Here is a 25445-nt window from a genome sequence, read left to right on the forward strand (position 1 = left end):
ACTTTTCAGCAAGTACTGTTCAGAGTGGCATTTGGATAAACAACTTCTTTGAAATCTAGTCAAGAATAAGAGAGAAACAATTCTCTGGTTTTTGTGAGCAGAATTACAGAGACTGAAAAAAAAAATAACCACTGCTATAAAAAGCCTTTCCTGATCAAGAAGGACTGACCTTTTCCTCACAATGACAAAGGGCATGGCATTCCTTGAATCCATTCATCTCTACAATTCAAGCAACTTTAAGTTTCCATGCTCAAAACAGTGGTCAGAAACATTCTTTTCTTTCCGTGTCATGGTGATTGGATGGAATTTACCATTTTGCCTGTTTTATTAACACTCTGTACAGCCTTATGGCCACTTTTCTTCCCAATGTGTGAACTTGTGCCTTTATACTAAAAGTACCTCCCTCACAGAGGTTTTAACAAGTATAATCCTTGTGAACTAATTGAAAAATTGTGAAAGATACAATCTATTTAAGGCACAGAATAATCAGGTCCTTTGTATTTTAGGAAAGTAGAATACTTTGGCAGGAATTTGGCACAGCAGCGAAGAAACTGCTTGGGACTCCTTTGTCCCATATTGGTGTGCCATAGAGTTTGAGTCCTGACTCTGTTCTGATTCTAGCTTCCTGTTAATGTGTACCTTGGGTGGAACCTATGTTGGAAATGTGGGTTGAAACTAAGGCTCCTGACTTCAGCCTGGCGCAGCTCTAGATGCTGTGGCATTTTTTGAGTAAACTAGTGAGTATAAGATTCTCTGTGTGTGTGTGTGTGTGTGTGTGTATGTGTGTGTGTGTGACAGAGAGAGAAACAGAGAGATAGACTTTTTTTTAAAAACAAAAGCAAACCACTAAGATTGCAGTAAATAATACCTTCTTACATCCTAGCATTATCAACTTGAAACTGAGATCAATCTATGACTTACATGCTAAATCCACTCTACCACCAGGTTTTATGATGAATTTTACTGTGATGAATCATGCTTACTTGTTTGCATACAGTATGTGACTGCTTTCATAATTCCATTCTGAGTAGTTACAACAAGTCCTCTAAGAAAGGTAGGTGTGACATTATTAATAGCAGTTAAACACAATTGAAAGCAAAACATATCAAAAGGGCACAGAAAACATATTTTATATTGAAAAAAGAATAATCCATCAAATACATGACACACATGAACTTTTATTACCTAATTATGAAATTTAAAAGAATATAAACAAAAACTGCTAGAATTTCAAGGAGAAATAGACATATATGAGATCACAATGAAAATACAACACTAAGTTAATAATCTAAGTATATTACCAATCTGAGAAAGGATATAGAAAGCTTGCATATTATAATTGGTAAACTCAATCTGATCTACCTGTATTATCAACACACACAGATATTTGAACCTGATAAGGAATAGGAATTTCTTCAAGTATTCTTAAAAACTAACTGCATGCTCAGTCGCAAAAAAAAAAAAAAAAAATCCCTAAACAATTTAAGAAAGAAAATCTTATACTTCATGGTAACTGACCAATGTGCAATAAAATCAAAAATAGCCAAAATGTGGCAAGATATAGCAAAGTAGCAACCTCTACAACTTGAAAACTTAAAGTCATAGCTTGACATGTAATTTGAGTAAATTATTGCTAAAATGTATTTAGAATTGGAGGGCAGCATCTATCACACAGATAGGATATGACAAAATGGATGTTTCAGTGAAAAGAAGTAAAAAATAAAGAAGATATTTTGACTCAAGAAACTGACTCAATTACAGTAAATTCAAAGAAAAAGCATAATGATACGTAATATATAACTTAAATATTAAAAATAGATGTAACAGCAGTAAAAGGAGAGTTAGATCTTTACCTCATTATATTGAATGCTATGATTATTACACCTGCATGCTAAAACCTTCAAGATTTTTTTAATAACATAGATAGCAGCTACTCTGTAAGGTATGGATTTTTTTTTTTAGATTTTTAGGGTTATTTATTTGAATGGCAGAATTACAGAGGGATGGAGAGAGAGATAGAAGAGAGAGAGAGAGAGAGAGAGAGAGAGAGAGAGAGAGAATCTTCTATTGGCTTGATTCACAACCCCTATGGCTTGGGTTGGAGGAGGCCAAAGTCAGGAGCTAGGAACTTCTTCTGGTTCTACCATATGAGGGTAGCTAGGCCCAAACACTGGGCATCATCTGCTGCCTTCCTAGGTGCGTTAGCAGGGTGCTAGGCATGAAGTGGATTTGACAGGACTCTAACCAATGTCCATTTGCTCCCATTGCAAGTGGCAGTTTTACCCATTGTGCCACAATGAGGGCCCCTAGTTTAAGATGGAAGCACAAAACAAAGCAACATTACTTACATAAACATATTAAATATCTGGAATGACACATAAGTGGTAACACTGGCTTTCACACTTGAACAGAACAGAGCATTTTTGGTAGAGGAGAAACAGTGGTTTAGCTGCACTTACACAATTCTAATTATGTTAAAATATTTTGAAAAGATCAGTTAATTAGTTTGAAGGGCAGAATGACAGAGAGAGAGGGACAAATAAAGAGAGCTCTATCTGCTGGTTCAACCCCACATGCCCACAGCAGCCAGAGCTGGGCAAGGCCAAAGCCAGGACTGAGGAGCTACCATCTGGATTTCCCATGTACTGACAGGAACCCAAATATGTCATACCAGTATTTTCTACCTCCAAATTATCAAGAAGCTGGACCAGAAGCACAACAGCTGAGATTCAAATCCAGCCTCCAATAAGGAATATAGGCGTCTTTTTTTATTTATTTATTATTTTAAATTCATTAATTACATTGTATTATGTGACACAGTTTCATAGGTACTTGGATTCTCCCCACCCCTGCCCAAACCCTCCCACCATGGTGGAGTCCTCCACCTTGTTGCATAACCACAGTTCAAGTTCAGTTGAGATTCCCCCATTGCAAGCATATACCAAACATAGAGTCCAGCATCTTATTGTCCAGTCAAGTTCAACGGCTTCTTAGGTATACCCTCTCTGGTCTGAAGACAGAGCCAGCAGAGTATCATCCATACCATCAGCAAAAATTTTAATCATTATGGAATTAATTGGCATAGTAATGAGTAACCAATATGTTAAAAGTAAATGCGAGTTCTTAACCACCTTCTGTGACCACCTCATTGACATTTCAATTTTAGTTTATACACAACATATAACATACATAACATAACATGTTATACATAACACCATATCATCTTAAATTAAGGCAAACATGTGGTATTTAACCTTTTGGGATTGGCTCATTTCCCTTAGCATTACGGTTTCCAGTTTGGCCCATTTGGCCACAAAGAACTGCATTTTGTTTTTTTTAATAGCTGAGTAGTATTCCATGGAGTAGATGAACCATAGCTTTCTGACCCAATCCTCTGTTGATGGGCATTTTGGCTGCTTTCATGTTTTTGCAATTACTGATTGTGCTGCTATGAACATAGGAGTGCATGTTGGTTTCTCATAAAACAATTGTTCTGGATATATTCCTAGGAGTGCTATTGCTGGATCATACGGTATGTTGATTTTGAGTTGTTTGAATGTTCTCCATACTGATTGCCATAGAGGCTGTGCCAGCCTGCAGCCCCACCAGCAGTGGAGTAGGGTTCCCTTTTCCGCACAACCTCGCCAACAAGTGTTGTTGGTGCTTTTATTCATGTGGGCCAATCTTACTGGCGTTAGGTGGTACCTGACTGATGTTTTAATTTGGTTTTCCCTTATTGTCAGGGAACTTGAGCATTTTTTCATATGTTTATTTGCCATTTGGGATTGTTCCTTTGTGAAGTGTCTGCCCATTTCCCATGCCCATTTCTTGAGTGGCTTGTTTGTTTTGGTGTTTTGGCTGTTTTGTAGTTCTTTGTATATTCTGGAGATTAGCCCTCTGTCACCTATGTCGTGCGCAAAGATCTTCTCTCATTCTGTGGGCTGCTTTTTTACTTTGTTGATTGTTTCCTTTGCTGTACAGAAGCTTCTTAGTTTGATGAGGTCCCATTTGTTTATTTTGGTCTCGATTTCTACTGCTTTTGGTGTCCTTCTTAGGAAGTAGGGACCTAGCCCCTAGATCTTGCAGAGTATTTCCAACATTTTCTTCCAAAAGTTTAAAGGTTTCTGGATGTAGGTTTAGATATTTTATCCATTTAGATTTGATCTTGGTGTATGGTGAGAGATGTGGGTCTATCTTTTTGTTTCTTCAGGCTATCAACCAGTTGTCCCAACAGCATTTATTGAACAGACCTTCCCATTTGCCTGGATTATCGTTTGTCCTTTTGTCAAAGATTATTTGGCTGTATCTGTGTGGGTTCCCGTCTGGTGTTTCTATTCTACTCCATTGATCTTCCTCTCTATCTTTGTGCCAGTACCAGGCTGTTTTGATAACCACTGCCCTATAGTATGTCCAGAGGTCTGGAACTGTGATTCCCCCTGCTAACTTCCTGTTCTTCAGGATGGTTCTAGCTATTCGTGTTTTTTTGTGTTTCCAGATGAACCTTTGGATCATTGTTTCCAGATCCGTGAAGAATGTTTTGGGCAATTTGATTGGGATTGCGTTGAATGTATATATTGCCTTTGGCAATATAGACATTTTAATGATATTGATTTTACCTATCCAGGAGCATGGGATGTTACTCCATCTTTCGAGGTCTTGTTCAATTTCTTTTTTAAGTGGTTTGTAGTTTTCTTCAAATAGGTCTCCTACATTTTTGGTTAGGTTAATTCCCAGATATTTCATACTTTTCTGTGTTATTTTGAATGGTATTTTGCTGGTTAGATCTTTTTTTCAACTTGGGGCTGTTTGCATACACTATGGCTGTTTATTTTTGTTCATTAATTTTGTACCCTGCCACTCTACCAGACTCTCGTATAAGTTCTAGGAGTCTCTGTGTTGAGCCTCTTGGCTCTTCTAGGAATATAGGCGTCTTAAGTGGTGGCTTAACGTGCTGCACCGCATCATCTTCCCTTGGAGTATTTTAAAAAGAGAATATATTTATTTATTACTTGTTTGATTAAAAAGTAGGCCAAAATATACAATAAGGAAGTTATTTTTCTTTTTTTGGATTTATTTATTTTTATTGCAAAGTCAGATATATATATAGAGGAGGAGATACAGAGAGGAAGATCTTCCGTCCAATGACTCACTCCACAAGTGACCACAACAGCTGGTGTTGAACCAATCCAAAGACAGGAGCCAGGAACTTCCTCCGGGTCTTCCACGATGGTGCAGGAACCCAAGGCTTTGCGCCGTCCTCCACTGCTTTCCCAGGCCACAGGCAAGGAGCTGGTTGGGAAGTGGAGCTGCCAGGATTAGAACCGGTGCCCACATGGGATCCTGGCACGTTCAAGGCGAGGATTTTAGCTGCTAGGCCAAGGCACCAGGCTTTTTTTCATCATGTTTTTTGCCTACAGCATATATTTTTGCAGACAGGGAATGCATCTTATTCATTCTGGAAACCTACTAGAGCACGAGCGGCATGTATGTTAATAATCATTATCAAGGTAGGTTAAATCAAATTTGAATTATGTTGCTTTGTTTGTTTAGAAGCAAGTGAGAAGATTCACAAAGTGACATGCTACTGAATCCTTCGGGTATCATCAGAATGGTCAGAACTCTATGATTCTTGAAGAAAAAATGTTTATTTAAAATGTAAAAAGGACAGTTACTACTTATAAACATTGTTTAGTATTGTGGCAAATTTGCATGTCATTAAACATCATCTTTTGGCAGCATATTAAACACAATGAAAATCTTATTAAGATATTTTGCGGGATTTCAATACTTCATTTCAAGCTATATGAGAAAAACTACAAATGTTTCATTATCTTTTTAAAAAGTGCTGATGCTGTTTGACTCAAGAATGAGAGAACAAATTTATGGTAGCACAAACTTGTCTGTGCAATATATGTTCCAAACCGCTCAGTGGATGCCTGCAACTTTGCAATAGTACCCAGTACTAAGTATACCATGTATTTTTGTCACAAAGACCTATGAAACATTAATTTATATATTAGACACAGTAAGAAATGCACAGCAAGAGGAATAGCAATTATAGTAACGTAATGTAATGAAAAGGCCAAGGTTGTCAACTGTCTCTCTCAGAAAAATTTGTGGTACTGTACTCACCTTTCTCTTGTGATGATGTGAGATGATATGTTGTCTACATGTAGAATTAAAGTGTGCTGAGTGCCATGGGTATTACTGCAAAGGATTAGGTTACTACCATACAAAGTTTATTTGAAAAGCAGTACTGCATACTGAGATAGTCATGAAAACTTACATGCCTACTGCCTAATGGCTGGATAATGTGTACAGTGTGAATATGTTGAAACAAAAAATCATGATTCATGTCCTGGTCAGGAAAGGGCAAAATGGATAGCAGGATGTCTGATGCCTTCACTCTCCTGAGAAAGTTCTACCATTTGAAACTCAGGAAGTGCTGGGAATACCCAAGCTGGGTTGGACACAGTGCTTGGAGCCCTGGCCACAGCCATCACTACCAAGTGGTGAGCAAGTACTGGGCTTGCCTGGGCCAAAGAGGTTTCTCTAATTGTGGTGGGTAAGCTGGGAGAGGATCTCTTGGGAACAAAGACAGGTCCTGACTCCTGCCGCCACCATTGTGCAGTGGGAGGGACCTAGTGGAGTTCAACCTCAGGGCCTGGGTGGAGAGCAGCCTGGCATTTGATGGGAGTACCGAAGCCAGGAAGGACGCAGTGCTTGGGCCCCAGGACACAGCCACCACTGCCGCCATTGAGCGAGTCCTGGGCTTTGGGTGGCCAGCTCGCCAATTTCCTCTGGGCTCCTCCAATCAGCACATGGGCTGCCTGGCAGTGAGCTCTGGGGTCTTGAGGGTATGGAATTGCTGCCTAGGTACATCCATGAATGAAGCCACTGGGCGTGTTGATGAGGAATATATCCTGAGGGACTCCTAACTAAAAGGATACTTTACTTGAAGGTAAGCAAGGGTACTGAGATGAGACCTGGTGGTTTGTAAGGAAGAGTCTGGACGATCTGTATGGGTCAGACTGATATACCAGCCTACATGTGAGTCTTGTGTAGGACTTGTTACAACTGAACAATGCTGACCACCACACACCAGTCCAAGCCAAAGCGAGGGCTGGGGGCCTGTATAGCAGGGCTAGATCCTAGTACCTGACAGAATGTCAGTACAAGGGATGGGTCACATTAGGCAGGGTCACGACACTAACAAGCACTCAAGATAACCAGGTCCAGGGGTAGAATCTGTGGGGAATATGTGGGCCCAACCCCGGGGAAATGCAAGTCCCTATGGTTAGCTCAAGAGTTGGAGTGGTCATGGGAGAAGCTAGGTGTAACCATGGAACCTGCCATCACTCATAAGTACAGAGACTAACAGTAGTCTGGGCAGATCCAGGCTGCAGTACTTGCATGTGCATCCTAAAACAGCATGGAGCAAGCCAGGCTGCAACATTCACCATCTCATACAAGGCCAAGATTGAAGGGCAGATTATACTAAGTACAGGCCTAACATGCACTGGCATATATGAGATCTGGGTCTGAGAGTGGGTCAAGTACGGCAACGTGGGAAACTCCCCTAGTAGGTCATAACTTTCACTGATGATCACATGGTCCAGACCTAGGGGGTCAGGCAAGGTGAGCAAAGTAGCTCCAATTGTTGGCTAATGTGTGAGTTGGTTATGGACAGGGGCAGACGGGGCAGGGCCAGGCAAGCCTTAGCTCACCAGCAACTGCAGAAACCAGGCTGGAGCACAGGTCATGCCAAGCTAGGCTCTTACATACTGGTTTGCATGAGCCAGGGATGGAAATAAACTGAGCAGGGCCAGGTTCCATCACCCACCAGTGAGAATCAGGACAGGGAGCTGGCTGGGTCAGGCCAGGTACAACATCAAAGTCAAAGGCCAAGACAGGTGATGAGCTATGCGAAGCTGCGTCATACATAACAACCACTGGCACACACGTGATATATGGCTGGGAACAAGCCAGGTTGGGGAGCTAAAGGGACATCCTCACTGGTTTGTAGTTCACACTGCTGAATGCGGGTGCCAGAGTGGGAGCTGTGTTCTGATTTGGATATGGCTGCAGTGTCCCTTGATACAAGTGTGGACTGGGACTGGGCGCACCTGACTGGGCTAGGGTCCAGCAGCAACTGGTGCTCTGGAGGACCAGGGTAGGGGTAGGATGAGCTAGACCATCTTTGTCCCACTGAGCCATGTGTGAACTGGGTCTGTGTGTGGACCAGCCTTGGCTAGGCTGAAACATCCAACAGTAAGAACCGGAATGCGTTGAAGACCAGACAGGATAGGCCACTGTTCCTGCTAGGTCAGAGGTGGACTGAGCAGGGCTTGCCCATGGACCCACCAGTGTTCATGAGATCTGACACTGGGAGAGGTTCTAATGGAGGAATTGGGGAAACTCCTCAGTCAAGACACAGTTGCTGTGAGGGCAAAAACCACAATAGGGAGCAGCCCTGACCATGCCAGGGAACTGTACCCACTGGGATAGATTTGGCACAAGTCTGGGGCAGACAAGGCTGAACCAGTTCACATCACCTGTTGGCGAATCCATGCACCAGAATGGAGTGTGGGTCTGGCCGGGTTTGGTTGTAACACATACCTGTACACACTAAGGCTGGGATAGGGTGCTGGCTGGGCTAGGCTAGGCTTTTACCCCCACTAATATGAGCCAGAATTGGGGGGTGAGCCAGGCCATGTCAGGCTACAGCACCCACTAGCAAATGTGGAGGAGAGGTGGGACCTGCCAGCCTGGGCCACAGCACCCAACCAGCACACGTGAGAAGTGGGAGTGAAGAGGGCAAAGCTGATAGGGGGAATATAGAGGGCACCCCTGCTGGGTGACCACTCCCATTGGAGAGCATGAGTTGGGATGGGGACAAACCAGACCAGGCAGGGCTACAACACCTGTGGGCCTCATCGGAGGTAGATGGGGGATAAGCCATCCTAGGTTAACTGTTCCTACTAGTACAAGCATACATCCGAGTTGGTGAGGGTTGGTTGGGCTTTGCCGCAACATCACCTGGCAGATGCTAGCATTGGGGGCTAATTCTGTCAAATTACTCTGCAGAAACACCTGGAGAGTACATGATGCAACAGTGGGAGTGGGCCCATTAGGGAAATAGTGGGCACCTCTCTCTTGGGTTACCATTCATACTGGTGAGCATGAAAACCAGCACTGGGGCAGGCATTGCTAGCCACCAGCATGTGTGTGGGCTGGATAGTGGGGCTGATTGTAATGAACTAGGTTTCAATGCCCATTGACATGTATGCGAACTGAATGGGATGTGGGATAGACTGGATCAGTCTGCTGTACATACTGGAACCAGGGCAGGGGGCAGGTCTGGTGGGGGGTTATTGCAGGTTGCTCTGACTAGGCTACAGCTCCCACTAGTTTGTGTGAGGGCTGAATGTGTGGTGTGGTGGGCAGGAACAAGCTGGACTGCAACACCCATTGGTTGTTGTAAAAAGCAGGGCTGGAAATAAAACTGACCCAGCAATTGCAACCACCAGCATGTGCATAATCTGATTGGGGCAACGGGCTGTGCCAGACCTTGTACTGGCATGCATACACAAGAATCAGGCCTGGGATCATCTCAGACTAAGTTTCTTTGGGGATCCCTCCATCTGAACTGCTGAACTTAGAACCTCACCATGAAGAGGAGTGTAGGTTCCAAGGTCTGACCATGGAGTGCATGTGTCACAGCTGGACCTCCTCAGTGGCTTAAATGGAGCAGTGGTGGACAGCATATTTAGGTCCGCATGGAGGATATTACAATCCATTGGAGCCTATGGAGGACACCTGGAACCACAACAGAGGACACAGGACAGAACAAATTGATCATCTACCCAACCATGTCTTGGCAATGAAAATCTGGGCAAATGGAGACTCTAAGGAGCACTGTGTCAGCCAGTGGATTCTGCAGAGATTTCATCGTGCTTGGAGTGGCAAGATTGGGAGCAATTCATAACTGTTGAACTATCAGAATCACTTGAGCAGTACCCCTGGAGCATGACCCACATTGGAGATTCTGGGATGGGTGGGAGCTGGGTGGGACTTCTCCCTTTATCTACCCCTTAACCCCAAATACAGAAAAAAAAAGTGTGGAAACAATGGTCTTACCCAGTTTCCTGTAACCCTTGACCTTTTGTGCCCTAATCAACTATATAAAGATTATCAAAATAAAATAATAATTTAAAAAATTAAACTCATTTAGTGTTTTTTATGGAATTTTCCATTTTATATTTTTGATTTTGGTTGATTGTAAAATTGTAGGATGACTTTGTTAACTATTAGAATAAGAGGAAACATCACTGGAAATGTTTTCTGCACTTTGATTTTCCGTGGCTAATTTACGTATCAGGCCAATCCAAAAGACCAGTGAGTCCTGCGTATATGGCTACAATGATTTGTTTTTTTCTTTTAAACAAAGAGGTTGCTTTTCAGAATTAACTGTTATGTCTAGCATAACATTCCTGGATGCAATGTAAGAGTTTGCAATTTGACAAGATGCTTCTCAATGTTAGGCTATCATCTACAAGTCTCTCCAATCAAGCAGCTTGTGCTTCTGTAGCAATGATTAAAAAAATAATAAGAACCATTTTACTAATGCTCCTGTAATCTTGATATTGCTGTCATAAGTTCCTTTTATTTTGGTCACACTCATGGTCTTTACTTGAGACGTAAAACCACTTCCACAAATCCACCAGAGCTTCAGAATTTTCTGTTAGAAGACCCTGGCTTCTTTCTTTGAGCTCTCCTAAATGTGTATTAGCCAGTGTCAGTTTTCACTGAATATCACTGAAAACTAATAGATTATTATTGTTAGGGGTCAGGCATTCTGGCGCAGTGGGCTAAGCCACTGCCAGAATCCCTTATTGGTGTGATGATTCCAGCCCTGGTACCCTGCCTCCAACCAAGTTTGCTGCGAATGTGTCTGGGAAGGCAGCAGATTATGGTGTAAATACTTTTCCCCTGCTATCCACCTGGAAGATCCAGATGGAGTCCCAGGCTCCTGGTTTTGATCTAGTGCAATCACGCTGTTGTGGCTATTTATAGACTAAATCAACAGATAGACTATCTCTTAGAGTCACCTTCTTGTATATTACCCTATCTTTGAAATAAATTAAATAAATCTTTTCAAAGATCACTGCTGCCAATCCTTCCTACTGTCTTGAGGGCTTTTGTTAATATTTGTGACCAGTTACCTTGTACTAGTACGGTTCTTAAAGGAATTCATTTTAAAAAGAGACATACTGTTATTTTCTACCTACTTGGAAAAATGTATCGATACCACTGCCAAATCCTCTGTCTTATATTGACATATTTTTTCAAAATATTTATTTATTTTTATTGGAAAGGCATCTCAGGTTTTACAGAGACAAGGAGAGACAGAAAGATCCTGCAACCTCTGATTCACTCTCCAAATGGCCATAATGGCCAGAGCTGAGCAGATGCAAAGCCAGGGGCCAGGAGTTTCCTCTGGGTCTCCCAAGTGGGTGCAGGGTCACAAAACTTTGGAACATCCTCTACTGCTTTTCAAATTATGAACACGGAGCTGGATGGGAAGTGGAGCAGCCAGGGTAAGAACTGACACCAATACGGGATTCAGGTGCATGCAAGGTGAGGATTTAGTCCACTGAGCTATCAAATTGGGCCAATATGGATATAATTTAAAGGCAAAGAGAGAACCAAAAGATTAGAGTAATCCAGCCTTCCTTCAAAAAGAAAGGATAAAACTCATAACCCCTGGTCTCTGCCTTCCTCTTAGTACCTTTGGTTGAAGCCTGGTTTGTGAACAATGCAGAAAAGTTCTTAGCTGGTGTTCAGCTTGCAGCTTTATTCTCTGACAAACTCTAAGATGTATTCCTGGAGGGAACAAAAGGAGGATAGTTGCTTTGCTCTGTAGAGAAATTCCTCTTCAGACTTATGGCAGACCTCAAGAGAGAAAATAGGATGATTACTCAGAAGTTAATGATAGTGTGGAATACCTCTAAGTAAATGAACTATGTTCAAATTTTTGTTCACTTCAGATTGTCTCTTCTCCATGAGAATTACTACTCAAACAGAAACCAGAAATATATATATATATATAAAAAGCAAACAGATTCCTTCTTCATTGTGCACTGTGAAGTTTATACTTGGTCTTCCAATTTATGTTGCAATTAAATTTGCAGCAATATAGCTCTACAAATAATCACACTGGTTTTTCCTTTTTCATTAAAACAGTGCCATCTCCCCAGGTAAAGGTAGGGTATTTATGTACATATATGCATTTTGATTTTTTAATTCAAAAGCAAGTTCAGCAATAATGCATACACTCTCTTTCCTTTACTAGTACATTACCTATCATACCTTTCTAGACCACTGAAAAACACTTCAGTTGAGAAAAAGAACGATTAGAGCTTTCAATACCCCCGGCATTTATAAGGTAAAACACACTGGTTGGCTGTTTTGAAAAATAGTACAAAATGACATGTTTCCATGAGGAAGATTCATTATCGACATTTGATGATCCAGATATTTACTACTAATTTTTTTTTCTAAAAGTTATTACCAAGTATACTTTCAGTATGATCCAATGTAGCATAAACGTCTATAAAAGTGTCCTTTGTTAAACCAGATGGAATCAACTTAACTTGGGGCAATGTGACTCTACAAATAATCACAACAAAAGGAAATTATCATGAAAATGGCTGACTTAAAAAAAAGAAAACAAAACATAAAAGCAGAAAGGAAAAGCAAGTACTAAAAGCAGTTGTGAAGCTTAGCGTTCAAGATTGGAATGTGATTCTATTCAGGGAGTGTATACTATTAAAAAAATATATCTTTTCCCCCCATTTTTACTACTCTCACAGCAATACTTTTGGCCTAAAAATGTATTTATATTTATAGTTTTCCCATATTTACAAATTCTTCAACACCAGCTAGATAGCTACAATTTAGCTAAATTTTGACATTCTGTCTAGAGAGTTTTGAGTCTAGTGATAGAGTCCCAAAAGATACCTCCACTTCAAAAGTGAATTGCAACTCTAAATTATCACTTATGTTTTTGACCAAATGAATAGAAACAGAATGTTCGCTTATCATCTCCCCACTGCAGACTTGACCATTTGCTACAGTAGCTCATAGAACGCAGAAAGCATTGTGCTTACTACTATGCATTTATTATAAAAAGGATGTAATTCAAAAACAGACACATAGTAGAGATACTTAGGGCAAATGTATGTGCGGAAGGAGTAGTGCAGAGTTTCCGTGCCCTCATTGGCCACTGTTTTCTCACCATCCGCATGTGCCTAACAACCCCAAAGCTCTCAGAATGCTGTCTTATCAGGTTTTAACTGAAGCTTCACTTTGGAGACATGAGTGATTGCATCATTGGCTATTAGTGATAAACTCAATCTCAGAGCCTCTCCCATTTGCACAAATCAGGGACTGGGGACTAAACATTACAAGCCTGCAGTAATATAGTTGGTTTCTCTGACACCTGGTCCCCATCCTAAGGACACCCAGAATAATCCATTCATCAGACATTTTATTAACATATAAGGGAAGATTTCAAGAGTTTAGAAACTATGTGCCTGAAGCAAGATGAGGACCAAAAAGCTGCATTCCTTGTTATATCACCATGTTACAGGGTGGGGGCACAGACAAGGCTGATATACACTCAGCACCTCCTTTCACTCCTCCTTCCCTTTTCCCTGTGATTCATTAGTCATATTAACGGAACAGAAATGAAAACAGGCTGGAACAAAAACAGCCACAAAAACAACAAAAAAGGAGGATAAGAGTCTGCTGTGAATAATCAACCCAGTGGTAGCTATTCTGGTCATGACTGTCCATACTTGTGAATGATTCCCTTCCCCATTTTGTCAACATCTCACCAAAAGAAGAATAGAGATATGGCATCCAACCTCCTTGAACGGTTCTCCCTTCTCTGGGCAATGAACTTGGGGAAAGTGAGAGAGGTGGTATTACTTGAAGGACTAGTAAAGGCTATATGTATAAACATGGGGTTAAAAATTATTGGAGATAGCTATCTTCACACACTCCTGTGTACCCCATACCCTATTCGAAATTTCTATTCGAATTATCATGTTCACCCCAGAACTCCTAATGATGTTATTTATGTGAGAAGAGTTGATTATTCTTTTCTGGAAAGATATGCTACTATATAACTGGATTTATCTACACTTTGAATTCCATATTCTTGATTTGACTAATTATAGATGGAAGATATTTTTAGAAAAAGAATTTATAGTGCATGTGTACAATTTTTCTGTCTTTTCTCCAACAGTATAGTATGTCAACTACTTACATAATATTTTTTAAAGATTTATTTATTTTTATTGGAAAGACGGATCAAATTTTACAAAGAGGTGGGACATAGAAAAAGATCTTGCATCTGCTGGTTCACTCCCCAAGTCATCACAACAGCCAGAGCTGAGCCAATTTGAAGCCAGGAACAAGGAGTGTCTTCTGGGTTTCCCATGTGAGTGCAGGTTCCCAAGACCTTGAGCTATCTCTACTGCTTTCCCGGACAGTAAGTAGGGGGATAGGAGGGAAGTGTGGCTACCAGAACATGAACCAGCACCCATATGCCATCCTGGCATTTGCAAGGTGAGAACTGAGCCATGGCGCTGGGCCCCTTACATAACATTTGCATTATATTAAGCATTATAAGAATCTAGAGATAATTTTTAACTTATCAAGAATATGCATAAATTGTAGAAAAACATTGTGCCATTTTATGTAAGGGACTAGTGCATCTGCAGATTTTGTCATGTGCTAGGGTTTCAGAAACCAATCCCTCAAGATGAAGAGGATTTGATAAATAGGGAAAAAAATGTAGGAGAAGAAAGTTTAAAGTATTAAGTGCTAAATTAGCCTTTGAACATCCAGACAATTTAAGAACATTTTGAGGCTGTAGTAGTTTTTTTGTGAGTAGATCCTATTCATGAAGTATGTTGTCTGAATGAACTCTGTCTTTCAAATATGTCAAGCTTTATTAAGGAATCACACATTAATTTAGTTACAAGGAACTTAGCCTCACCAACTATGCAATGACCTTCAGTATTTCTCATTTTACTATGTCAGTTCCAGATTGATTTAGTGAAGCTATCACCAAAACACATACTAGCAAGTAATACAATCACCAGTGCAATGCTAATTGCAAATAGATACTGTTCTATTACTTAATAGATGTCATACAGTAAGAAAGAATATGAAGTTATAAATTCAATCTCAGAAAGACTGAACATCCACACATATGTATAAGGATCTACTAGACAGATGGACATAAACAGTTAATTCTAAAAGCCTGACACTCCTCTGGCCAGACCAGCACATTTTCAGGAGTTCCTCTCAAGAAACATAGTAAACTGACAGAATCATATAGAATAAATCATCAGCTTTGATTAACAGCTGCCAATGGGGCTTTCTGCATGTTCAAGCCAATTTTATTACATCCACATGACCCTCTTCCAACAAGTGCTTTCCACAGAAAAGACATTTCTGCCTTAAATTGCCATCTCTTTGCACCTTCTTCAGGCTTCAAAATTTTAAAACCTAACATGTAATATTTTATAAGAATCATTTAGAGCTTGTATCTAAAAATGATGGTTTCCAATGGGATTTTATCCTAGACAATTTTTTAAAGATTTATTTATTTTTATTTTTATTTGAATGTCAAATTTACAGAGAGCTAAGGAGAGACAGAGGGAAAGAAAGAGGGAGAAAGACTGAGAGAGAGGGAGGAGAGAGAGAGAGAGGGATGGAGAGAGAGAATCATGGTAATGGCTGGTACGGGACTGTTCTGACGCCAGGAGTCTGAGGCTTCTTAAGGGTCTTTAACATGGTTGTAGGTGTCTTCCGCTGCTTTCCAGGGTCTTTAACATGGTTGTAGGTGTCTTCCGCTGCTTTCCCAGGTCCATTATCAGGGACCTGAATCAGAAGTGGAGTAGCCATGACTTGAACCAGTCCTCATATGGGATGAAGCACTATAGAAAGAAGCTTAACCTACCATGATATGGCACTGGCCCAATAGATAAATTATTTGAATAAATTTCTCTGAAACTGACTTCTTTGGCATGCCACTTGGTGAATCATCAAATGGAGGATCTTCCTCTCTGTCTCTCCTCCTCTCTGTATATCTGAATTTCCAATAAAAATAAATAAATCTTTAAAAAAAAGAAAAGGATGTTCATTATTTGTGTGAAATGGGAAAATAGAGTAACTGTAGGGTTAACAAAAAAATGGTGATGATGAGCAGAGAAGGAAGCTAATAAGACTGCAGGTGATGAATGCATGGCGTGGATACTTATTGAAACGCGTGTTTAAGAGAAAAGTGAGGCCCAGCCCAGCAAGGTGGCTTAGTGGCTAAGCCCTTACATTGCAACCCACCTCCACCCCCATCCCATACAGACACGGGATTGTATCCCAGCTGCTCCACTTCCCATCTGGTTCCATTTATGGCCTGGGAAAGCAGTAGAGGATAGAGAATGGCCCAAAGCCTTGAGACTCTGCACCCATGTGGGAGTCCCAGAGGAGGATCCTCCTGCTCCTTGCTTCGGATCAGCTTATCTCCAACTGTTAGGACCTCTTGGGGACTGAACCAGAGTTCAGAAGATCTTTCTATCTTTCCTTCTTTCTGTAATTCTACCTTTTTAATAATAAATAAATAAATCTTTAGAGAGAGAAATGAGAGACAGACAGAGAGAGATTAGAGGTTAGAGATTAGAGATTAGAGAGAGATTCAGAGATTGCTAAACACCTAATCCTCACTTTGCAAGCACTGGAATCCCATTTGGATGCCGTTTTGTGCATCTGCTGCTCCACTTCCCATCCAGCTCCCTGCTTGTTTCCTGGGAAAGCAGCAGAGGATGGCCTACAGCCTTGTGACCCTGCACCTGCATGGGAGACCCAGAAGTTCTTGGCTCTTGGTTTAGGATTGGAGCTCAGCTCCAGCTATTGTGTCCATTTGGAGAGTGAATCAGCAGATGAAAGATCTTTGTCTCTCCTCTCCATACAATCTTGTCTGTCTTTCCAATAAAAATAATAAATAAATCTTGAAGACAGGGCTGGAAACAGAACTGACTCAGCAATCCCAATGACCAGCATGTGCATAAGCTGATTGGTGTGACGGACGGTGTCAGACTCTGTACTAGCAAACTCACACAAGAATCAGGCCTGGGATCATCTCAGACGAAGTTTCTTTGGAGATCCCTCCAACTGAACTGCTGATCTTAGAACCACCACCATGAAGAGACTGTCAGCCAGTGGACTCTGAATAGGATTCATTGCGATTGGAACTGAGAGATCGGCAGCATTCCAGAACTGATGAACTATCAAAACTGTATGAGCAGGACCCTCAGAGCGCGCCTCCCGTTGGGGATCTGGGATGGGTGGGAGGTTGGGTGGGGCTTTTCCCTTTGTTTTTTTCCCTGACCCCAGATACAGGGTAAAATGATATTGATGTGGAAACAATGGTATTACCCACTTTCACCCTGTAGCCCTTGACACTATGTTCCCGAATCAACTAAGTAAGATTATTAAAAAAATAATTAAAAGAAAGAACAGATTAAAAGTGTCACACGTTAAATATTTTTGATGATGTACAATTTGTCATTTATTGTTCAAAGCGCTGTAGACATACTTGTGAGTAGAACAGGAGAAAAAAATTACTAACTTGTAGAGTCTACCTTCATGTGAACAAATAGAGGCGCTAGTGAATAACTAAAAAATAATATGGTATAGCATATTATGGAGAACAGGTGGAAGCCAGAAAAGTGTTGGGAGGGATCACTAAAAATGTTACAATTTTACAGAGTGCCTTGGAAAAGCCTTGATGAGGTGAACTTTGAGCAAAATCTGTGCTAAGTGAAAAAGTATATGCATTCATAGGTAGAGAAAAAGTATTCCAGGCCCATGAATGAAGTAAGAGAAGGGGAGAATTAATAGTCAGTGGAGTTAGGGAGTAGAGCTATATCAGCCCACGTGGAATATTACAAAAGGATTGGAGCATTTTCAGCAGTAAAGGAGTTAAAAAATATTTCAGACTTTATGTGGGCCAAAAAGCGATATTGGATATAATCTATAGTTCTTTACGTAACAGCAGAGAAAACGAATTTCTGCTGCTTATTGATAAAATTAAAATATAATGTGGGGAGAGGAAGTCATGCCTTGGAGCGGAAACAAGAAGCATGTGGCTTCTTGTATGAGGGGTAGCACGGAAGAACGACGTGCGGTTGGGGTGCTTCCACAAGGTAGATGTGGATGAGTATGACGAAAACAAGTTCGTGGATGAGGACGACAGCGGCATTGGCCAGGTGGGGCCCCACGAGAGCCAGGTGGACCAGTGTCTGCAGCTAGGAAACATGATGGCCACCCTGCAGTCCACGCTCAACATCCACCCCCACCCTCACCCCCCAACATCAACACCAAGAGTCAGGCCATGAAGGACCATGTGGGCATCATCATGCTGGATGTGCTCATCTCCTTCAAGGTCAGTGATATCCAGAAGGCTGTGTAGTCCCTGGAAAAGAACCTCCTGATAAAGTACATTTCCCACGGGTTGGAGAGCCCCTCCAACAACAGCAGCTCCGTGCTGCAACACTGGCATGAGAAGGCGCTGGCTGCAGAAAGAGTGGGGTCCATTGTTAGCGTCCTGACCTTGAGGAAGACCTTGTAGGCCCGCGAACTGGCTGCCTACCGGGGAGTGGCAGCTGCTGATGCAAAGATCAGTCAACTAACCAAATACCATCTCTGCCCCTTGGAAAGCATCCCGCCTCCACTTAGCTTGCTTCCTTTTCATGTCTGTCAAGATTGCATATCGGGGCTCCTCCCTGAGAATCTGGGTCACATGGCCAGAGCCGTGTTCTGCGCGGTAGCATCATGTCAGCACATTGAGTGAGACAGCCTGCCTGCAGTGTCCTGCCACCTTCAATGCACCATCAGCTGGGTTTTGTTGTAACGAGTGTGTAGAGATCTGGTAAGAATTGCTAGTCAGGAAGTGATCTTCATTAGAGAGAGAGAGAGAGAGAGAGAGAGAGAGAGAGAGAGAGAGAGAGAGAGAGAGAGAGAGAGAGAGAGAGAGAGAGAGAGAGATTGGCAGCTGTAGCATTGCAAAACTGGGCTCTGCTTCCGTTATTTAAGCACACTGTGGTTCGGGAGCGCTTGTCACCGCCACCGACCTGGGGCTGTGTGCATCCATTAACAGCTGCTCTTGCCAGCTGCCTTCCAGTGGCTACTGGTCTGTGGACTCCAAGCTGCAGAGTGCGGCAGTATGTTTGACAAGAACATCCAGTGTTCATCAGCAGTGGGGTCGTGTCCCTCCCCTGAGCGGGACTGTGCCTCTGACCTGCTGGGTACCCTGTCAGTATTCACGGAGCCGCTCAGCATGCTGTCCCCCGGGTTCTGGAGGAACTGGTCTTGCTGAATAGTAATCCAAGCAGGTGCCCGTCCTGTGTTCCAGCTCAGTGCACTCTTTTAAAAGGAAAATGGCACACAACAATAACAACAAAAATTATTTACTTTGTTAGACTAACCAAACTGGTTCTCAGAAACTGACCGGTGCTTGTAAAAAGCTACTTAGTTTCTTAAAAGAGTCCCAGCATAGATGGCCTGGGGGAAGTTTGTGCATGTTGACTGCTTAAATTCGACGCTGGTCTCCCCCCCACTGTACTGGGCACAGACGGCAGTGAAATTCTAGAGATTAGCTGTTTTGGATACCTGTTTTTTTGTTTCTGTAAAAATGATAAACTTGAGAAAGTAAAATGTCAGTGTTAGGTTTAAAAAAAGTGGTTAAGATGTCACTTTGGGTGCCCACTTGTCATATCAAAAGGCTGGCATTTGAGTCCTGGCTCTACCTTTCTGCCATTGCACACCCTGGGAGGCAGCAGGTGAGGAATTCAAGTATTTTTGCGTTCCCTGTGCCACCTGGTTGGAGTTCTGAGATCCTAGTTTCAGCTTGGCCTACTCCTGACTGCTGTAGGCAGTTTGAGAGTAAACCAAGAGTTGGGAGATCTTTCTGTTGCTTTCAAGTAAAATTTTAAAATAAATAATAACTGAATATCTAAAACATTAAAATAGAAGGTTTGTTAGTTTTGGGGTTTTGTGTGTGTGTGTTAAATTTTTTTTTTTTTTGTAATGAAGGTCCAGTGCTAAGAAAACTGGCATGATTTTTGAACAGAGGGGGATATAATTTTGCTTTAATTGGAGTTCAGAGTTAGTGTTCTTTTTCATTAAAAGGAATTACAGATATTCATCTCTTAATGCTTGTCTGTAATATGATTTCATGTGTCTCTCCCTTTAAATGGTTTGGTTTTACGCAGGTATTTCCAAACAATGTTATTAAATCATGGGCTTATAATTTTTCAGTGAGCATATTCATTGTTGAAAAGACATTTATAGAGTTATATTCTTCCTTGATATTTGACTTTCAGCATAGATTAATCACTTTCAATTGAATGGAAGCACAAGTTTTTCAGTGACACAATTTGGATTTTGAAAAACGGAAAATTTCTTTTATAAGTGCATCAAGGTGGGAAAAGTACTAACGGAACTGTATTTTGAGATCAGTAAATGTGTCCACTCTAATTTTGACAGAAAACCTAAAATTTGCTTCTTGTTTTAACATTTTACCAGATGGGAAGTATTTGCAGCATTTTTGTGTTACTTGTGATTCAAATGCTAATTGTCATCAGAATGGCGACCACAGTGTTGCATTGCCTTGTAAATGCATGTTGCATTCATTAAGAAACATTACCAAGTAGGTACCAAAAGCCAATTCCCAAAGTCTTTTAATGTTCAAAATTGCTGTAATTAAAAGTAATTCATTTAATTCAGAAAAGCTGCAGTGTCAAACCTGAGCTCCAAAAAAGTCATAATAAGGTTTGATGTAGTCCTCAAATGGCCATTTTACTCCACCCCTCTGTAATTCTGACTTTCAAATATGATAAAGAAAAAATCTTAAGAAAAAGAAACCTAAGTATAATCATATATACAGGATAAATATAAGACTGTATTTTGTTATTAATAATGACCTCCAATGCAAAATCAATTTTATTTTTTGTTTTGCATGGCAGAGCCAGTGAATGCCTTGTACTCCTTCGTCTGTACTTGGTACACTTGAACTTATTCAGAAACTGTGGGCTTTCCCCATATATGTATATGCATATACAAACAAGCAGACAGGGCGCTCCCATTCATTACTTCACTTCCCAAATGCTTGCCATAGTTAGGGCTGAGGCAGACAAAAACTGACAATACAAATATTCCACACAGGTGAGAGAGAGTATTTCAAGCATCACCTGCTGTTTCCCAAAGTGTATACACATCAACAGGAAGATGGAGCCAGGATTTGAAGCCAGGCACTCTGATGTATGAAGCAAATGCCCTAACTGAAGATTTCATTGTTATACCAAATTCCCAACCTTATAATTGTGTTTTATTGTGATAGGAGTTTGTATACAATGTATTAACCCTAAGCGCAAGCAGGCCTTTTAGATTTTGCTTTAATGGCCTGTTATTATACAAACAATTCTTTTGATTCTCTGTTGGAGGTAGTAGACTATTTCATAGTCACATAGTGAAATCAATCAATTATTTTTGTATACAGTCAAATGTTATACTACAAGAAAAAAAGGATAGAAAAGACCAGATAAAAATTTGACTGCTAAGTGATTGACATGTTTGCCACCTGGCAGGACAACTCAGTATATTAAGTTTTTTATTCTGCTAATGACTCAGCACAGAAAAATGAATGTAATTTATCATTGATACTGATTCAACAATACATTAAAAACTTCAAATATTTCCCAAAATGTACCTAACAATAGGTAATATGACAGCCATGTGCTTAAAATACTTCTCACTTTTATGTACTTTGAAAACTTGTTTCAACTAATCATTTTTTTGTACCATGCATACTTTAACTTCATCAATTTTAATGTGTCTTATCAGATTCCACTCTCAGTTACACTGACTTAGTTGCTTCTCAGTTTTGTTGAAAATATTCTTGTCTGTAGTTGTTCAGTGCATGTTGTTAATACAAGCTAATTCTTCAGTCACTTCAAACTTAGTGTTGCATCTTTGTATGAGCAAAAATTGAGCAGTGGTATTAATATCTGTGCATGCAGCAAAAGCCAAGGAAATCAACTGAAATTATATTGAACATTGATAGCTACCAGTGCACTCAATTATTATTTTTTAAAGATCTATTTATTTTTATTGGAAAGTCAGATATACAGAAAGGAGGAGGGACAGAGAGGAAGATCCTCCATCCGATGATACACTCCCCAAGTGGCCACAACTGTCAGAGCTGAGCTGATCCAAAGCCAGGATCTAGGAGCTTCTTCTGGGTCTCCCACATGGGTGCAGAGTCCCAAGGCTTTGGGCCTTTCTTGACTGCTTTCCCAGGCCACAAGCAGAGAGCTGGATGGGAAACGGGGCCACGGGGATTAGAACTGTCACCCATATGGGATCCTGGCATGTACAAGGCAAGGACTTTAGCTGCTAGGCTACCGTACTGGGCCCCCAGTGCACTCAATTATTAATGCTACTGTTCTTACTCAAAAGGTGCAAACATAATTTAATTTACACACTATAACAAATTACTTTCTTTGAAATAGCATTCGCAAGAACTCACCTTGGTAGTGACCTCATTTTCATTCTTGTGAAGAAATTTGGCTGTGATTAAACATTCCATTTTAAGTGTTTTTTTTTTTCTGATTATCACTTTGTTGTGAGTTGGAAATATTGGGATGAATACTTAGTCTGGTAATGTTAGCAAGCACTGTGTTCTGTTAGCACATTTATCTTGCCATTGCAAAATAAAGATGCTTTGCTATGTAGCTCAACAACAAAATAATTCGTAGTTCATTGCATCTGAAAGGATGACATTCAAAGTCTACTTTTCTGTACTTCCTTTGATTCAGCATTGTGCATTTTGGTGATAATAAAAATAAACAAAATGTGTTTATGATAGCGACAACATTTGAAATATATCTGAGGTATAATTGCATAATTCATTTGCAGTTGCACTTAGTAGGAATGTAACACAAGAGCACAACATGTGATTTATCTTACAATTACTTGAAAGCCACTTTATTGTCAAAAAGTAGTTATAGGTAATGACTAAATAAGTGGGAGTGTCCCAATGAAAGCTTATTTATGGACATTAAAATTAGAGTTTTGCATAATTTTTACATGCAATGAAATGTTTTCTTCTATTAAATGAAATATTTGCTTCTATTTATCACTATTTAAAATATAAAGACAAAGATTCTGGAGTTTGGAGGACATACTAAAACAGTCTAGGGCCAGATTTGTCCTGTGGGGCACGGTTTCCCATCAACTGGTAGAAGAAGTAATGATAATTTTCATTTTCACTCTGACTGAAACGTGGAATCATTGAATGGGTTGAATAAAGGACAGAAATGATTAGAATTATATTTAAAACAATTACTCTTCAATCTTGGTAGAAGAAATTAACGAGCCATTTCTTTAAAGTAACTCTTTAGAGTGTTTTTCCCCCACATTAAAAATCTACAAGTGCAAACCGTAATGGAGTCAGGATGTGTAGCTTGGAAAGGTAGTATAACAAAGTTAGAGATGATTTCATCTTAGAGAAGAACAATGTCAGAAGAGATTGCAAATAACATAAACACATATACAAGCATAGTGTTTTCATAAAAATTCACGGAAATGTGCTTCATGAAAAATTATGTGTGGATTTTAAAAATTTGTGGATCCTAAATTAGCTTATTTTTTATTTTCATTTATCCATTCATTTTTTTAAGTATTCTCACATATATGTATACATTTACATATTTTTGTTTTTATACATGCAGTTGTGTACATACTTACTTAATTGAAAAAATAGTTTCTTCTTGTGTTTTGAATTATATACACTTTCTAGAAATTCATTTGCAGAATAAAAAACACATTTTTTTCTGAAATGTTGTGGAAATAGGAGACATTAGTAGAATACCTCTAAAATTTTGAAAGCGATGATGCATGGAAAAGTTAAACATCATCAGTTTCAGATCCAGGCTCAGTCCATTTATATGGAATTATAAATACGTACTTCTGCACACTCATGGCTATGTAAGCAAAAACATTCATACAGGTACTTAAAATTGTTCTCCAAAGAGTTACTAAATTTCATCATTTAGGGAGATGCATATATAGGAGATAAATGCTATTAGTTGTCATCATTTCCTCTGAAGTCATATCTTCATCCTTCATTCCTGAGCTGCCAATTAATTCGGAAATTCAGAGGGAAGTTCATATGTAAATAGCATGTCAAAAGAATAGAGTACAAACAAACAAACAAACAAATCTGACATCGGATGATTTTGGAAACTCATTGCTGCTGGCCGGCACTCTTTGCTTACTAGCTATAGTTCCTAAAATTCCTTTCCTTGGCAGTGTCTTCAGAAAATTTTTGTTAACACTGACTGTAGGCAAATTTTTGAGTAAAGCACAATTTCCTTTGGTATTGATCTACCCTTTCCAAACAACCTGAGGCCCGCCCTCTCAATCCCCATCTGTCCCCAAAGGCTATCATCCTCTACCCACCACTATGGTTATCTGGTGATTTTTGTGCTTCTCCTCCCTGAAGCTTCTGTGTACATATTTAATTCCCTCAAAGGGAAATTCTCTGAGATTTCCAAGAGGAAAGTTATCTAATCTAATTAATAACTGGATACTACTTTGTTCACTTGAGAGAATTAGGCACATCAAATTGAAAGCATTTTTTTTTTTTAAGATTTTATTATTATTGGAAAACCGGATATACAGAGAGGAGGAGAGACAGAGAGGAAGATCTTCCATCCGATGTTTCACTCCCCAAGTGAGCCGCAACAGGCCGGTATGCGCCGATCCAATGCCGGGACCAGGAACTTCTTCCAGGTCTCCCACGCGGGTGCAGGGTCCCAAGGCTTTGGGCCGTCCTCCACTGCTTTCCCAGGCCACAGGCAGGGAGCTGGATGAGAAGTGGAGCTGCCGGGATTAGAAGCGGCGCCCATATGGGATCCTGGGGCTTTCAAGGCGAGGACTTTAGCCACTAGGCCACGCCGCCGGGCCCAAATTGAAAGCATTTTTAACAGGAATGATGGTAGAAAACAGTCCAGCATGTGTTACTTGACTGTAAGGAGGTGTAAAGTTGAAAATTTCAGAGAAGGAAGAAAGAAAACACAAAACTTAAAACACAAAGCTGAAAAAAAATATTGGGGCTACATCTTAAAACAGAAAAAAGAAAAAAAAAATCCCAGCACAGTAGCCTAGTGGCTAAAGTCTTCATCTTGCATGCACTGGGATCACATATGGGTGCCTGTTCATGTCCAAGAAGCCCCACTTCCTTTCCAGCTCCCTGTTTATGTTCTAGGAAAGCTGTCAAGGATAGCCCAAAGTCTTGGGACCCTGCA

The 25445-nt window shown here is 40.5% G+C and overlaps 1 pseudogene; it reads left to right on the forward strand.

Annotated features, from left to right (window-relative positions):
* Positions 1 to 18706, forward strand: part of LOC101516122 (actin-related protein 2/3 complex subunit 5-like) — a 41096-nt pseudogene extending 22390 nt beyond the window's left edge.
* Positions 18707 to 25445: the final 6739 nt, after the last annotated feature.

Source organism: Ochotona princeps, chromosome X (assembly GCF_030435755.1).
Source record: "Ochotona princeps isolate mOchPri1 chromosome X, mOchPri1.hap1, whole genome shotgun sequence".
Lineage (NCBI taxonomy): Eukaryota > Metazoa > Chordata > Mammalia > Lagomorpha > Ochotonidae > Ochotona > Ochotona princeps.